Source organism: Lagopus muta, chromosome 11 (assembly GCF_023343835.1).
Source record: "Lagopus muta isolate bLagMut1 chromosome 11, bLagMut1 primary, whole genome shotgun sequence".
Taxonomy (NCBI): domain Eukaryota; kingdom Metazoa; phylum Chordata; class Aves; order Galliformes; family Phasianidae; genus Lagopus; species Lagopus muta.
This window is the reverse complement of record NC_064443.1, coordinates 16,713,080-16,730,929: the sequence shown is the minus strand read 5'-3', so window position 1 is coordinate 16,730,929 and position 17,850 is coordinate 16,713,080. Positions and strand designations below refer to the sequence as shown.

Below are 17,850 nucleotides of genomic sequence, written 5' to 3'. Positions count from 1 at the left end.
TAACTGATATTCTGCATTACTTTTGTTATTACAGAATACTAATCTCCCAATTGCAGGGGGAAAAAAATGCATTTCCATAATAATAATTCTTTTACTTTAAGTAAAATAGTAAGTACTAAATGCTTTTAACTGTTACTGAATCAAAGGTGGGTTATGGGTTCTGTTTTAGACAGGTGAGAAAGATATTCTGGATCAAGAGAAATACAAACTAACCAGGGAGTGCAGCAGGAGTGCAACCAGGCTAATGAGAGATTCACCAAACATGACACAGGAAGACTAACAACATTAGAGCTGCATACCCTAAAGAGAAGGAGGCTCACTGGGGGGCTGCAACATCTTCACATGCAAGGAGTGAAACATAATCTTTTATCCATACCTGGGACAGATAAGTTACTCAGTTTTCCTGACTAATTACAAGGAGAAAGATTTAGGGCAAACATTAAGAAAGTCTTTCCAGTGTCAGGGATGAGGAGGCAGAATTGATTAGCTGAGAGCTTCTCCACCATAGGAGATCTCTCAGAACAGATTGAGAAAAATATCTGTCAGGATTAATATACAGTTGATCCTGCCTTGGGGCTGATGGATGTGTTACATGACCTCTCCAACACCTTTTCAGATTATTCTACCACAATTCTGTTATGTGGTTGCCCACAAAGTCTGGAACTGGATTTGATAATGTGAAATGTTGTTTCCAAGGTTCTCTAGGAACTCACAATTGATGCAAGATAATTGTCATTTTCAGGTACCACAGAGCTATTTGTTTCCCTGCTGTAGCAACTGTCATCTTTATGCAGCTGGGAAAACATGCATAGAATTTAGAGTAATTATTATTTGGTTTGCAAGCCAGTTCTGAAGAGTGGTAGATTAGCTGTATTGCAAATATACTAAGGGACATTTCTGAACAAAATTTTTTTGTCAAAATCATCCTTGAAATATAGAGATCTTTAAATATTTCAAATTGCCTACTGGAAAGACTTTGTTTTTGCAGAGGTGTTAGAGGTCTAACATAGCTTGATGCCTAAACTGGTTGATCTCTGGGAAAAACAAAGGATTTAGACAGCATTTTGGAAGAGATCTTGCGTCCAGCTTCTCCAAGTCATTTACTGAAAAGGCTCCCAAACCAGTTCTGATTAATATCTGATTCAGTTCATTCTACCTTCAATACAAACAGAAGACTTCCACAATCCTTACTGATAAACAGAATCTCCAGTCTAAAATCTAGTTCATAGCTGTAAGAAGATTGAATATCTTTTCAATAAAGTTTCCACTTGTGGCAATCATTTCTGCTAGAGAAGCTGGCAGTGATCTTAAGGTATCTATACTCCTAGTTACTCTTGTCCTGTATACAATGAACACCCACGCTTCTGAAAATCTGCAATTAGAACTATGTTAACAAATCTTTCGGGCTCTAGGAAGAGAAGGGCCTTAAAGTTACTTATTAATTGTGGCTACAACTGACTTATGACAGACACTTCACGTTCAGCCAAAGCAGTCCTCTCATACCAGGTGTGTACTACACTGCATGAAATGTCTATCTCGTGTAGCATGCAGTTGTCTCTACACTACCTCTAACCCCATCAAAAATATAACTGAACTGAGTTGTCTGCAAGCTGCTCTTCAGTCATGAACTCTGTAGAAGATAAACCACTTGCATCACACCCTGCACACTTCTGCTGGAGGTCAGTCTCAGCCTGTGACATGAGCTCTGTTCACTCATCATCACTCTGAACCTGTTTACAATGCAACCTGCTTTGATCCCACAGGTTCATCTAGATCCCACGCAAATTAATTTAAAGCCTCAGCTTTAATCAAAACAATTCTTGTTCATGTTACAAGATGTGTATTTTGATCTCATCATAGCCCAAGTTTTAGACCCCTCCGTCATTAGTGGCACATGGCTTTGCTCACCAATTTACAGCTAACTCCTGAAGCTTCATTATGAAATAACAATAATAAATACAAACGAACAACAAACAAGAGAAAACTCTTACTGGGATGCTTCCTTTAGGACTCACCAACTCAATCGCCTATGCTGACAGAAATGAATCAAAAAAGACCTGACACTTCACAACTGTTCAAACTCTACAATAACCTGTTTTTCTTCTCTCTAAAATAAAGGTGTTGCAAAACAAGGTGCCAGCAGCTATTAAAATGATCAGCTGAATTTACAATGGCAAAAGTTCATGTTAAAAATCTCAGTTCTTACCTTGTTATGAGAAACTGCACAGTGAAAAGGATTGGCCAGTGCTGTACAGTGACAGTGTTAGATGATATTTTCTCCCAAATCCTAGTGTAAAACCTTACTTTACCCTGCATTACTCAACAGAAGGGAACAGTCACATAAACTGCTTTCCAGAGCAGCTTGTTTGTTAACAGCTGTTTAAGGATGAGGTAATGCTGGATAGCAGCTTTATAACCTCAATGTACTGCTGCAGGTTTCATCTTGGTTATAAATCCCTTTCAGAAAGGGAAAGAAGAAGGTTATTACCTCTGCTAGTTCACTTAACTTGCTGGGATACTGCGCTTTGTGTTTTCTATCCAATCTCTCCAAGAAGAAAAATGTCACAAAAATAACCATCTAAGTCCTTTAGAATGATAATGCAAACTCGCATATAAGAAGTTTCAGTCTAGTTAGGATTTTCAGAGCAATAAAACATCTATTATGCAGCTCATGGACTGAAATGGTGTTTCTGAGGCTACTTCAGCTATCAGTTAAGTACACATTGATTTTTTTTATTTATTTTTTAAAGAGAAGAGATACATTATTAACTAGGCAACAGAATAAAGGGGCTTCCTTGGAATTAATCCAGTCTGTCACTAAAAAGCTTACTCAGAACACCATCCTGAACAGAACTCCTCAGCAACTCAAGGGGAGGACTTCACTCAGCAAGCTCAGTGGTCAGCCTTTAAAGAAAAGGGTACAGGACAGAATCTCTTCTCTCTTTAGTTTATGCTGAGCACAGTTAGAGTTCAGGGAATGGACTAGGGACAGATGACACTGCTTAGTCCCTACAAGTTAAAAGCAGAATGAAGAGTGCTTGTGGGATTGCCTGAGCAAGTTTTATCCCTTTTTTGTCACACTTGAAAGTCACTGATTTCTTCTGAGAAAGATTCGCAACCCACAGCCATGACAGAAGAACCAGCAAATACCACCCAACGCTGCCATGTTCCTTCAACAGTTGAAGGACGTTACCACTTGAAGTGTTAAATCCACAGTCCAATTAGAGTTACAGAACAAACAACGCACATTAGTTTAATGAATACATTCTAAATTTGTTCACACTCACCTTGTAGGCCCAGCTCTGATCCTGCTGACAACGTACTGTAGAACTGGAAACTAGGAGCACTCAATTTAGTAGATGAAGGATGTTTTCAAAAATGCTTTCTTATTCATAGAGGCAAAGATGTCCTTGGTGCAAATTAAAACAATCTGTATGCCATTTCCAGCTTGTGCTTACTGACACCACCAATGCAACACGGACAGATGCAGAGAAAAACCAGCACGGACCTGTAAAGGAACAGCAGAGAGAACAGTCAGCACAACAGCCAAAGAAGTACACCACTCTTCTTTAGGTGTTACATAATCATGTTTATACTCACAGACACGTAAAACAATATTCACTCATACCTTGCAGAAGCATAAATGAAAACACAAGTTTCAGGTAACGGAGCATGAGCCATTGATTGCTTGATAGAGCACAAAACAGAAGCTTACCAGAAAATTGACTCTTGCCTGTTTGGACAAGACAGCTGGCAAGCTTGATTTAACTGGGAAGCAGAGACAGGCAACCTAAACACGCACCTACAGCCCCAACTCAGAGAATCCCTGGATGTGGGAACAGTGAGTAATTAACACCACTGCCTTTGAGGAGTACCTCTGTATGCGACCTCATGCTCACACACAAATCAAGTGGGCACAGCTTAAGCAGCTCTTGCGCACCAGCTGTCTACAAGCATGGCCAACAAGTGCAAGGAAACACAGCCTGGCCTCACTGGCAATGAAAGAGTATCAGCTCACTTGGATTATAAGTCACTACTTGAGGCCATAAGCCCATTGAAGTTAAGCTGTGTTCGACCATCAAGCATTCCTACTGACAAACTTTTTATTCCTTCCATCCCCAGGAAGAATTAAAATCCCCCTGAACGTCTTGTATTCAGCAAAGGCCAATGCCAGCTGAATGAAAGGACAAGTCATATCTGCTTCCCTGCAGATCAGCCTACAGGGAAAACCAGAGTGCCCATGCATCCAGCATGCCCCCAGCTAGAGGGCACACAGCTGCCAGGTTGAGGCTACAGAAAACCTAGTCAGTGAAGTGCTGGAAAACAGCAGCACACTGCTGGGCATCCAGACTTATTCAGCTTCTTGCAAAAACACCATCGAGCAGAATAGCTTCTTCTCACAAACGTGTCCTTGTGCCAAACTGCTTTTGTATTATCACAGCAAACAATGAGGTTCTTCACGCTGATCTCCTGTATAACATAGGCCAGATAGGACATCCCATAAATAACACTGGAATTAGATTTGAGCTGCAATTAAGGCACCTGATCCTCATTACTATAATGCCCAAGTGGATGATACTAACCAGCCAATCTGCCCCTTTTACTTCTCTTCATAGAGGTGAGCTCCTCAAACCCACCACCATCCCAGAGAATTAAGGGTGTCAGCACCCAGCTTACCCACCCCATCAGATGCCTGTGGTGCAGAGTGGGGTGTGCTCCAGATAAACATTTCCATGTGCACACTTCAAATACATGTTTCCAGCTGACTGGTCCACGCAGAATACAGAAGCTCAGAAGTGCACTGCAAATGCATTTGGATGCCACGTCACTTTCTGACAGGTGCTGGAAGCAATTCAGGAAAGTTGCATTAATGCAACTTTAAAGCAAGAGGACTCCAGGCTAAATAGAAAAAAAAATAAAATCCAGAGGGAAGTACATACAAACTGACAGGGCTCTTATGTCAGGCTGGTCATTTTGCCTTTTCTCCTTTCCTTTTTACTTCTCCCTTCCAGAGGGACTCAGGCATTAGGCTGAGTGTTGAACTGTCAGTTCAGATTTTCAGCCTTACGAGATGGATTTCCCTCATGACTTGAGTCATGCCCGTGCTAACCTTTTGTGGCTGTGTGTGTGTGTACTTAATCATATGCAGCTACACTGAACTTGATTGTCAAAAGGCTGAGTAAATATAACTACACCCTCGTTATTTTGATTAAAGGTAGAAAGATGAATTTGGATTCTAACACGAAATACTGATTCAATGAATAAGCCTGAAATGTAGTGGTTTTCAATTACACTAAGAAATTGGTCCTTTGAATTTCCAAATTACGCGAGGCGAAGCACGTTCCATTTAACCTATACGTGGGGGATATATCTGCCATCTTCATAGCACTCTATGACAGTCAGTAATAACTACAGGGCAAGTGAAAAAACGTAATGTTGGCTGTTGGTGCCCTCCAGGGGCTGTGCAGAGTATAGCTTTCAGTCAAAACATCCATTTTTCTCATATTTTAGCACATACAATAAATTTCACATATTACAGCCCTGCTATAAGAGCATGGGTGCTACTATTCACGTTACCCTCAGAGGAAAAATTCTATCTGTGGTCCCACAGACACTGGGGTGTTAAATCAAATAGGAGCAATGCAAAGGATGTATGCATTTGCATCTGAGTACTCCAACTTCCTTTGCCAGGATTCCTGTGAAAATCAGGTTCATATACAATCATGTTGTGTGCTGGTCTGCTCCCTTCCATTAACCTGGAATTCTTTGCCTGGATTCCAGTGAGCATAGGGAAAAGTAAAGGTCACAAATATACTACATGCTGCTTGAACTCATGAAAATAGGCATTGAGAAATGAAAGCAAATGAAACTAATGTCCTGAGCACTGTGAGACTCAGTCCCTGTCACTGCAAAATGAGCCTTAAGGTGCAAAAATCAAAGGAAACTCAAACTCGTAGCTTCTCTACCTGACACGAGTTGTTACTCGAGCCCATTTTGGGCTGCAGCTTTACAAGGATTCCTTTGCTTTCCAGCCTAATTTGGAATAGTAACTACCCATCAGAAATGCTCTTTCTGCAAAATTAGAGCTCAAACCTTAAGTGTGCTAAAGGTAACCATGCCATACTAAAACCACATCTCCTTTCCATCCTCACAGCATTATTACCCAATGAAATCATAGCTGTGGACTGCTCCCCTTTCACTAAAGTTGGTATCGAACAACTACTTTGTGTCAGGGACTGAGTTTTGTGTACTTGCTAAGAGTTTTCAGCCCACTGTGCCTGAACACTTAAACTTGAAAGGAAAGATTTTAAGAACTAGGAGAACTCAAAGACTTTGATGTAATTAATATCAGATAATTGTTCCTAGCCTTTCTTCTACCAATTTCAAGTGGAAATAAGTCTGCAGAGCTAGTGAAGATCATCTTGGTGCAATTACGATTTATGATGAACAGTTCAGCTTCAGCAGCTCTCCTCAAGCTACAGCACAATGATTCTAAACAGGAAACCTGTAGCAGCAATGACATAACATCAATTCCCAGTATTTAACATGCCTACAAGCTAGAACATACCTTCTTGGTTTGCTGCTACATTTGACCACATAGTTCATGGATGAAAAATTACTTCAGAAATCAGAATGGCAGGTAATTAGCAACACATTCATGTCTTCCATTACTTTGTTTTGTTCCCCTTAAATCATTCCCCATCCAATACTTTCTCATTGTTTTCAAGGTTTATTTGTAGGTACTCCCAAACTCAAAAGCAGCTTTGCTTCTGGCAATGCTACTGCACTGTTTATGCAGCCTGAGACGTTTGAGTTGAGCACAGTCATACACAATTAAATCACACTAATAAGCAGTCAAAAACCTGAACAGATTTTCTGAACTAGTCCAACCTCAGTGGAAATAGAACTCTGTACTATCATACATAAATTATTATGAGGTCAGTACCAGCTAACACCTAAAACAATACACCAAAGCATCTGAATTTCGGCCCGCAGGGGTCCTCAGAAACTGCTAGGGCTGCACGCCCTTATTTCTGTGAAGGCAACAAGAAGGGAAGTTTTAAACCACTGAGCCTGCTTCATCCGAGTCATTTCCACTTACACCCTTGAGATGAACACAGACGTTCTTGAAGAACGATCTCTAACATTCACTGCTGAAATACAAGAAGCACGCGTGCACAAATATCTTCATCACCTGCAAATCAACGTGAGACAGTTCAGCAGCTTTTCCGGAGCTGCCCTGGTGAGAAGCACACCCTCAGCCCAGCGCCTGCAGGTGGCATCGTTTTCTTACATATTTCCAACCTATGCCCTACCGTCGTACTCCGAGGGGGCGTGGAACAAAAAGCAAACTTTCTGAATGAGAAGAGGTTGCAAACACGACGTACTGATTTATCTTGTTCAAAACCATCAATTTAAACAATTGCTTTATTTTCCACAGGCTGAGCTGGATGTGGTTTAGAAAATATTAGCAAGAAAACGTTAATGCTGGAGAGCACAAAATGAATTTGAGCAGATTGACAACAAAATCCACAACACAGAGCTCTGAACTGCAGAACATGAGGGCTCAAGCACAATTCACATGCATCATCATAGTAGCAAACATTTTCAAATGACAAAGTTACTCCAAACTTTGGAATTCAAGTGCAGCTGGTGTTTCTACATAGATGGCATTTCATTACAAAACTTCTGCAGAATGACTGACCTTTTCTTAAGATATTTTACATCTACTGCCAGTTAATCACACAGTGCTGGTGTAGCCTCTCATTATCCCTTACCTCCAGGTGGAAGAAATTGAAAATCAATATTTCAGGTGGCTTAAGTTGTGTGCATTTAACTTGAAACACCTTTTAAAACGTTGTATCCACTTTCAAGAAAGCAGCATTTGTATTTTGCCTTTCTTCAGCCACTTGAGAAAAGTTAACCCAGCACACAGCGAGGTCTCTAACATCAGCATGCTGACAGCATTAAGGACTTCTACACACCAAGCTTTTCAACTTGCCATTAGTTTTCATCATATTCCCACACGCTTTGGCACGTGGCAAAGAAAAAAATACTTCTTTTTTTCAGGTAAAGTGCTCAGACCATGCAGCTGCAGGGCCATGTCAGCCAGCAGAGCTAGCAGGGACGGCAGATGGAGCAGTGCAGAGACAGAAACGCCTTCAACTCCACAGTACTTTACCAGCCTCATGGCCACTATCAGATGTAGGATCTCAGAGTATTTACATTGAAAGTACCAGGACACTGATTGCAGTAGGAAAATACGCACAGATATGTTTATGCTCGGCTCTGCTGCCAAACTGCCTAAAAATGGGAAAGAACATTTGAGGCCTAGCCACTAAAATTAATGGCTCTGTAGAAAGGCTGCAATACATTGGCCACAGAACTGAGTGATTCAAAGCATGTGACAGTATTTCAGTAATCATAACTTCTTTTGAAAGCAAAGCTACAGCTACTCAGGGTGGTCTTGTTTCCCTTAAATACATTAAGAAGTTGCGAGTTCAAGCGCTCATTACATCAACACAGCACTTCTTAAGCACTGACAGCAGTGGATAAGTTGAAGGGCTTTCAAGATGCTGATACTCTTGTCCTGTGGTCATTTCCTTAATGGCCCAATTACTTCATTCAACAGCTAGAAACATTAAGCTTCTAGTTTTTCTGCTCAAGGCTTCCTGCTGCCCTTCACTGGCACAGAGTCTTGCTGAGCTCGGAAAGGAAATCAGACAACCCATACGTATCAGCATATTTTCTCCCCCGAGTCCAAATTTAAAGCAGACAACTTACACTAGAATACTAATTTAGATTAGGTATTTCAGAACAGCAGAGTAGTTTCCCAAAGTTTTCCTCCTCTTGCTTCTCGCTTCATTAATCAACTCAGCCCTGCCAAAGTACACTGTAGGAAGATTTCTGCAGCTACTGTGGTCTGGGCATAATCATACCTCTGAGATGAATGTTTACAATCCTGTCTCCTCTTTTAACAAAAAGACAAGCAACCAGCTGCCTGGCAGCTGCACAATGCTGCAGTTAACTCCTCCAGCACTAAGACAATTCTTGTACTAAAAGGGGAGTGAAGCAAAGGGAAGAGCAGCACATAAAATGCAACAAGTGCAAGGAAAGTAGCAGCCCTTGAAGAGTGTATTCAGTGAGAGAAGTCTGGAGAAAAAGCCATTGCTTACCAGGCATCCAGCCTGGCTCTAAAGTGGAAGGGGGATCTGCATACACCTCAGTAAGCATGGCAATGTTGGGAACACAGCAGAACCCAGCTCTCCTCCATCCTTAGTAGTCTCTGCATAACCTCTTATTGTGAGGTACACTGCCAAACAGCAGGATCCTGCTGTGGGGACACCACACACATCTCTCCCCACTGCTCCACACCAGGGGCTGTATGACAAAAGTTCACCACCGTAGAGCCAAGGGGAGGAAATAACAAAGTAACAGCTGCAATGCCAAGAAGCTCCTGAGATCTGCAGTATTTGAGCAGATAAGTTTTCATTGCTCTGTTCTTACATAGGACACAGCACAACGAGCTTAAACACATGCCAGAAATCTCCCGAACTTCATGCTCCTCCAGAATCCCAGCACATGCCCTCTGCTAGCTGCCTCCCCTGCATGCAAGGCACACCTGAGTTCTCTGATCACCCTGATGGTCTCAGCCTCACTGATTAGGCTAAAAATAGGAATGGCCATCTTGTCAGCAGCAGAGCACAGCTAACAAGAAAAACCTCATGACATTTCAATTTCAAAAGGTTTCTTGGTATTTTATTTCTGATTTACATTTTCCAGCTTTATGGTAATGTTAGCCACAAGAAATTGTAGCAGAAATTTTGTTGTTTATAACACTATTGGTTTCTGCTACAGCAGCAGCTGTAAGGTACCAGCTCCACACTATAAGTGATAGAATACTTAAAGCATTCACACTAAAGCATGCAAAAATTAGTAAATGCATCCAAATGGTTTATTAGATCTGGACAGACGTGTCTAATTTTAACACACTTGCACACTCTGACCTTTGCATGCCACAACTCTTGCTTCTCAGCTGAGAGTTGGAAGCAGTTCTTGCACTGCTTATCTTTGCAATGATCAAATCTGTTAAGCACCAGCAGGGCCATGCACATGCTGAAGGATATACCCTCTGTAGATTTCCAGATGCAGTTCTTCACATTCCCCTCAAATATGATACAAAGAGAATTATCAAGAGTTCTGCATGCCGTTCCAAGAAAGATACATTTGTTGGACCCTGAACTTTCATCAGCCTTATAAAATTTTTGCCAAGCTTAATCAGCTCAGGACCAACAGGATATAATGGTAAATATATGCTCTTAATCTGTACAAGAACTCCACAGCAGAGACCAAGCTTCTCCCTTGCTAGGTGCTTCAGTAGGCATTGTGCCCGTACATGTGGTCTTACAGCCTGACCCATTACAGCTTGCATACTCTCAACAAGCTCTGCAGTGTAAGGAAGGAGCCATTTTGCAGCATTAAGGCTCAAATTATTTCAAATATATCCCTCCCGCTTTCTGGATCAATCATTTCCATTTACATCACCACCCACCTGGGCAGAAAACTGGCAATTATGCTTTTATACAGATTAGATATTCAACATTCACTGATGATGTTTAGTGCTCAGACTCAGACACACCAGTTCAGAGCAGAAAATTATTGCCATTTTCTCCAGAGAAAAGCATTTGTGTTCGCTGAACAGAATAACTATTTTCCCCTACAAAAACTGCACTGGCTGAAGGCCAAGAGCAGACAGATTTCAAACCTGTTCCAAAAACTTCCCCTTTAAATGCCCCTGGAAGAAAAGAAAGAGTTCCTATTGGAATTACTGCTAGAGCTTAAAGACCTTCCCACATCAAGCCCCGGAATTATTCAGTTATTCTGCACTGAAAGAGCAATTTCAGAGCAGTTGTAGAGGTATTTTTAAACATTAATTAGTAAGCTTCTCTCTCACTCCCAGGTCTGTGAGAACACATTCTGCACAAGAGGAATCAAAGCTAGGCTTGTAGAGGAATTAACACTTGAAGTCTTTGAGGATTTTGTTCTTTTTCCTCTCAACACAAAGACATTGCTAATTCTCACACACGCATCAACACACCATCCCAAGGCAGCCTGACTCACAGTGCACAGAAAAGCCCTGTACTCACCCATTCAGAGGATGGAGATGAGGCTAGCATCAAGAACAAACCACATCCTACCATGCTGGAGACAAAAGCAAAAATCAAACTTCTACAGCCCTCGCACAGGGCACAGAAACTATGCCACAGCTCAGGCTGAAGCTGCCCTATGTGGAGGCCAGCCCTCTTCATACTCATCACCTCCAGCTGCAGGAGGACCAGCACCTGCTGCACGTTACCAGCCCAACCCCGCCTGCTTGACACAGCTGTGCTGCAGGCTGTGGGCTCCAAGGCCATGTCCCCAGCATCAGGCAGGCTTGCTGCTGGTTACTCACCATGTCTCTTTTGGGGGATAATCTCAGGGATACTCCTGTGTACCCCTGGAGCTTTGTGCAGAGGTAACACCAGACACACAACATCAGGATTTGTCTCCTTGGAAGCCTCAGGGCAGCTCAGCCCACTGCTTTTAGACTTTTTTATTCTATGAAAAAATGTTCTAAGTTCAATTTTTTTTTTTTTTTTTTCCCAACTCAGAAGAAATTGCTTAAATATTTGGATTCTTATCAGGTTAAAGCGTTCAGGATTTTGAACACCTCAACTTCTTCCTTTGTGCCAGCACGTGTATGTAGTACATGTACAGCAACAAACCAATTTAACAAGCCCACCACTTGCAAAGACTTACCTACAGATTTGAATGAGTATTCACTTAAGCTTGGTAAACACATTGAGACCAGGTGAACATCACTGATGTAATTTAAACGATGCTGTAAAATACTCAGCTGTGACTTCAATCCAGCAGCACAATTCAAGGCTCACTGCTATGCCTGAAGGAGAACCTCCGTATACCTGTTCTGTGTTGTGCTACAGCAGCTTCCCACTCTTGCTGCTCTCACCCACCATTCCCATTTTCAATTGCCTAAAGAGAAATCACCTACAAGGCAGGCTGATAGATTATTCCTAAGAATTAGGCTGGAATCTTGGTATTCTTTGTCTGATCTACTGAGCAGAAGGCATTTCATGAACACTACTTGCACCATTTCTTAAAAATCTTTAAGCTCTTCCAGGTTTCCTTCAGTAAATTGGAGACTATTGTGCACGTGGAAAAAATAAGATAAGCATCTGCTATAATCAAACATTTCAGTGCTGTTAGTTTGGAACAAAAACGTATAAAGTGTACAACGTAATTCACATCAGATGGAAACTGTGCTGCATTTTTTAAAATAAAAGTTGAACAGAGTCGTTCCCTTACTGTTACATTTCCTGATATGCTTTTCAGTCATCTATGGACAATGCTTCCTTTGTGAGAAACAGTGATACTGATACAGCATAGAAATACTGCATACAGAATTAAAGTTATTTCATTTACAGATACCATGTTCACCTCTACCAGCATGAGCAGGGTCAGCTCTTATTTCAAAAGTCAGACTGAATGGACTTACAAAGAAAGACATATTTCTTTCCAAGAATGAAACAATTAAGCAGCCAGGATTTGTTCCTGTTTGGGAATCTCTTCCTTAGGAAATAATAAACAGTACAAACGGGTTTTACATGGGTGCCCATCTCCTGACTTATGTCTCAGTGAAGGTCCTGAGTGGTACCTGAAGTGCTCTTTCTTCCTCAAGTTATGAAACGAGGAGGAATTCAGAATTTGAAAGTAGCCCACTGAAATAACCCAACCATGTTTGCTAATGGACCACTTTACTGCTTTCAGCAAGGGAATGCTATAAGATTCCTTAATCTACCTGCAAATTGATGATTTCAACTTGCTTTCAGCAACAAGGTATGTGCACGAACTGTATTCCCTGACGAGCCAGCCACCCATGCGTGACTGATCAGCATCCTACCTTGGGTGTATCAGAAATGCAATGATATGACAAATTCTCTTTGTCATACTTCACTTTTTGCTGGCTGTTAACACAAAGCAGGTGTAAAGTGGAAGAATAAAAAATGCCAGCCGTCATGGCAGATATTGGAGAAGAGGACTGTGAACAAAGGGCTAACAGAAAGGATCCCTAGGGCCTGACATTCTGCAAATAGGTCTGTCTGAAAGGCCTTCCCTTTCCCCGGCAGACAGTCAATCACAGGATAATTCATTCCAATTGTATCACATTGAACTGTTAGTTGGGTTACACCTAGAGCCATGTTTCATCAGTCTTCAACAAATTACAAGACATCAGAGTAAACTTTTCCTCACCCACAGCTCCACAAAGCACATTTGCTGGTCTCAGCAGGATGATCTATCTGTATTACTGCACAAACGACAGCCAGACTCAAAACATTCTTCACGTCTTCTGAGTTTTATGTGGCTCTTGTCTACATATGTATGTCCCACCTGGTACCAAAGAAGGATATATGTGTTTGAAATATGCTTTCTGCCTTTTTAGGCTTCTGATAAGCTTTGAAAATGCCACCTGCAGAGATGACACTCAAAATCACAGGACTGTTTTAGGACATGTACCACTGATGCCATCTACACAGACTGGTAATACCAAGAAAGCACACTCTCACCACTCAAGGCAGCAATCAAAACTGAAGATTTCTGACTGATTTGCAAAGTAGCAAAGAAATGATGTCCTCAGGCTTCTGATCCCTGGTGAAGGACATTAAGATCAGCAATTGTCTCAGTACTTTTAAGAAATGGCTCAGGCCACAGCTTAGAAAAACAGGAGACTACTTTTGGTGTAATCATCACTGGTGAACTTCTGCTTGCTCGTTTGTGCTCCAAGGTAGTATTATGTCACGGTCAATTTGGATGCACTGAAACATTAGAGTTAACTGACTGTAATCCCATCTTCCCAACGTTTATTGCAAGCTATCTCAACTAATGCAGCAGAATTGCACAGAGGAACAAAATTTCCTACGTGCATGCATTGCAGATAATGACTTTAGTTTGCATCCAGCTGTGCAAAAGTTGCACTGAAGTACAATAGTAGGACACCTCAGGTCTGGTGTAAGATGCAACCTTCTCAAAAGTCAGGGCGACAGATCTTGCCCTCCTTCACTCAAGCAAGGCCTCAAACTCTCCTCTAGTGTGTCAAGACCTGAAGCTTAACGTCCTGTTCAATATCTCTCTTTCAGAAATCACACAATGAAATCATTTCTAAAGGCCACTGCCGGCAGCGCACATGAAATTCAAGTAAAAGTGCAGGGCCCTTGCTTTTTCTGAGATGAAAATTGAAAAATTATAGTTTTCTTAGGCAAACTATTATCTGGGGCAGTGCTGCTTTATTCTATAGCAGACAATAATCACTGATTTACCTTCGGTCTCACTAATAAAACCAAAAAATGTTGCTATGGTACCTTCTGCTGGTACCTCTTCAGTCAGCTTTGTAATTTGCAGTGCCCTCTGAGTTAGTAGAATCCAAGCACTGTAACTGCCTCTCTTGCTTGGCACAGTCCTGAACTGAAGTCCACTCAGGCTGATAGCAGCCCTTACTCCAACAGTTTGGAAAAATATGCTCTGAAACCTACCAAAGTTAATAACAAAATATTCACTCACTACACTCGATCCAGAGTTAAGATTTTCTTTCTCATGCCTGATCCATGACCTGTGCTCTCTATGAGAGCTTATCTGCAGCTACATCTTTCCCTTTTTTGCTATGAGGCCTTTACACAGAATGTTTTCAAATACAGACCACATGTGTTTTAATATACTGAACTTAAATTTCATTTTACAGAACCCAAGCAACTGTACTTAGTAATTTCTTTTCCCTTAGATCTACCCATTTGTTTTTTGCTTTTTTGCTTTTTTTTTTTAATACCAGCCATGTACTTACTGTACTTTAATTTTCTGATGTGGCCTCACTTCAAGTTTTGACATTTTGCTGAAAAGCTTCAACAGCAATTAGTCAAAACATGATGGGATTTTGATTTTCAGCTTAATCCATACCAGAGCATAGACCGAAGCAGTTTTCTTCCAGTGAATCCAGACTTTCTAATTACACTGACTAATCACAGGAGTTGTAAGAGCGTTAGAGGTGGAGCAGTGCCTCTCTGGGTGCATGGCCCAGCCTAATGAGCAGGATTCAATGCTCACTGAAGCTAACTGGCAGTTTCCACACCAGCAGCTGTGCAAGAAAGCACGTGGGAAGTAGGCTCCCCTCCCTCCCTTGGGAAACCTTGGCTCCATTTCACAAGTTCTCATTGACCCCCCCCTGCATTTAGACTTCTCTCTTTCCTTTAGAATCAGCTTTGATGATCTCCCAACACTTTCTGGTTTAACCTTTTGCTACTTTTAAGAAATATGCTGACTGTAACCAATTGAATTAACTTACCCAGAGCTGAGCAGCAATGTCTCCAGTGGTTATGGCACAGACTGGATGACCAGAAACTGAGACTGATGTGGGGCTTCGTCTCCAATCTCATTGCTAAAGGAGGATATTTAACTCTATCCCTTAACCGGTGCTGAGTTAACTCTGAATCCTGAACATGTCTAGGGCCTCTGGACTTTAAAATCCATGCAGCTGCCATCTCGCTTCTAAACACAGAAAATACTGTTTCTGTAACACTGTTCATTTTCTCCCATTTTGGGAATGTTGCATCTGTACAGGAGATGCACAAATACTGAAGATCCCAATTCAGATATTCATACAAAACTTAAAGCCAGACAGATTTCCAGGAACCAGGACAGAAGCCGTGGCACAACCCAGCATGTTCCTCATGCTGGGGGGAAGATCCACAGGAGATTTCAGCCTGCACTGCCAGCACTGTTTCAGCCAGGGACAGAGCGATTCCAAGTACCATGACAAGTCAGTTTTCCAGATGGCAAGTGCTATCAGCCAGCAGCAGGAGAGGTGCCCAGGCCAACATGCAATACATGGCCACACAAGCTGTAACAGCAGTGAGACAACACAGTGTGAGCCAACGAGCCTGTGCCCTTAGCTAACAGTGATACAAATCGAGAGCCATGCCATAAAATTACAGAACTTCTCTCTCCCCTGTATTTACACATAAAGGATAACTACCTTTAAAAAACATTCCCCAGGCTGCAGCAAAGTTGCCCACGTCAGCATTGCCTCTAAAGCACCCCTGAAAATCTCTAAATGACGGAGAGGGAAGTGTGACAAAATTCCTGTTGAAGTTTGTGTTCATTTCCAACCTAAAAAGATCGAAACTAGGAAAATACGGAATTCTGTCTCTGTAACATAATGGCCTATCTGAAAACAAGAGTGCGTATATAATGTAAGGGCTACCTCAGCTCCCACTGAAGCAAAGGGGAATTATTATACACACATTATAGTGTGACTATAGCAGGACGTACAGACCATACACTGCAACAGCAAAGCTCCTTGAGGGACTCAACATTTTGCTAGGGAAGCTCACCCTTGAAATGCAATTCCCATTGTCCTTTGTATCAGGGAGAACACTTTATGCTGGCTCTGATTAGCTGACAGGGAAGAGCTGAATTAAAAGCAATGACAGAATGAAGGATAGACAGTTGTTGCCATAAAATCACTAGGTGATGGTTTCCAAGGCCCAGGAATTTATTCTCACCATCAGTAGTTGAAATTATCCCAGCATCCTGGGTGCTGCTGGCACAACACTGTGCAGCCATTAAAAAGCTGAAGAACACAGCACAACCAAGTGCTGAAGGGACAAGCTTTAAAGCACCAACTTCAAGTCGATGTGATACATCAATACATAAGCATGTCTTTTATCCATAACACTGACCAAGCAATTCCCTTCATGTCCTCAATACTGCTGTATGGAATCAGCAGCTGTTTGAGATAATTAAGTACTTCAGATTATTTCATAGCTCCTTTTATAAATAAATTATGCTTTTATGGTATGCTTCACAAAACTGAACTACCCCATAGCAGGTAGGAAAATGGAAAAGGCCATGAAAATATAGGGGTGGAAAACAAAAAAAAAAAAAAAGGAGAAATGGTAAAATGAAAGAAAATTTGTGACACGAAATCCTGTTCCTTACTTGCTTAAAATGTTTTTTCCTTTTTCTGAAACACCAGAACTTTCTATAAAACACACAGTTGGTAAAAACTATCTTTAATGCAAAAAAAAACCCAACCAACCAACCAAACAAACCACAAACTTTTCTTCAAAAGGAATGGCAATAAATAAGTTGTGTTCAATAGGTACTTTTTTTATTCTTACACAAATTCTAATGCAAAAATTTTGGATTTGGAAGTATCCTGACTACCTCACTTATTTGTTAATGTAAGCATAACAAGTTATCTGATATCACCTAGCTGAAGCTATTAGGCTGCAGTTAATAATTTACTGCTCATCTTTATTCTGAACATGAAAATCATGAACTGATTACAGGTTTTCTGCAGTCATCTGTGTCAATGACTACTCTTGCCACTCATTTCTGCCTCCTTTTCCATTCGTCTGTCAATCAGCTCTACTTGGTGATGCCAAAATAACATCCCATGTTTGTTCTGGTTGTGGAATGCCAGAGCTCCAATGAAAGCACAGAGCAGGAGCCCACACAACAGGAATGCAGCCTGTCAGGTGTGATGCTGCTATGGGGGATGCATGGTGTTCACTGGCCTTTTGGTGCTTCTGGAACACGATACAAAAAGTGCACAACACAAAACACTGGTCCTATGAGCACAAAGAGACTGCAAGAAGTCATAAACTGGAACAACTCTCAGGTTCTTTGCGTATCTGCTCTCATGCCTGCAGGTCAATAAAGGTAGAAAGGATGGCTGGATGTACGGAGATACCAGAGTACTAAACAGGATGCATTTCACATACACTAGGCACAGGGCTA

At 41.5% G+C, this 17,850-nt stretch overlaps 1 long non-coding RNA gene across 3 annotated transcripts in view; it reads right to left on the bottom strand.

Moving 5' to 3' along the window:
* Nucleotides 1–11,293, bottom strand: part of LOC125698884 (uncharacterized) — a 108,565-nt gene extending 97,272 nt beyond the window's left edge. For 2 of the 3 annotated variants that reach the window (XR_007379358.1, XR_007379359.1), the window contains exons 1-2: nucleotides 11,148–11,293; nucleotides 3,288–3,508 (exon numbers count right to left, since the gene is read on the bottom strand). This is a non-coding gene — a long non-coding RNA (uncharacterized LOC125698884). Of the gene's footprint in view, nucleotides 1–3,287; nucleotides 3,509–4,681; nucleotides 4,843–11,147 lie in introns of all 3 variants that reach the window. The other variant, XR_007379360.1, reaches the window with a different exon arrangement.
* Between the last annotated feature and the right edge of the window lie 6,557 nt (nucleotides 11,294–17,850).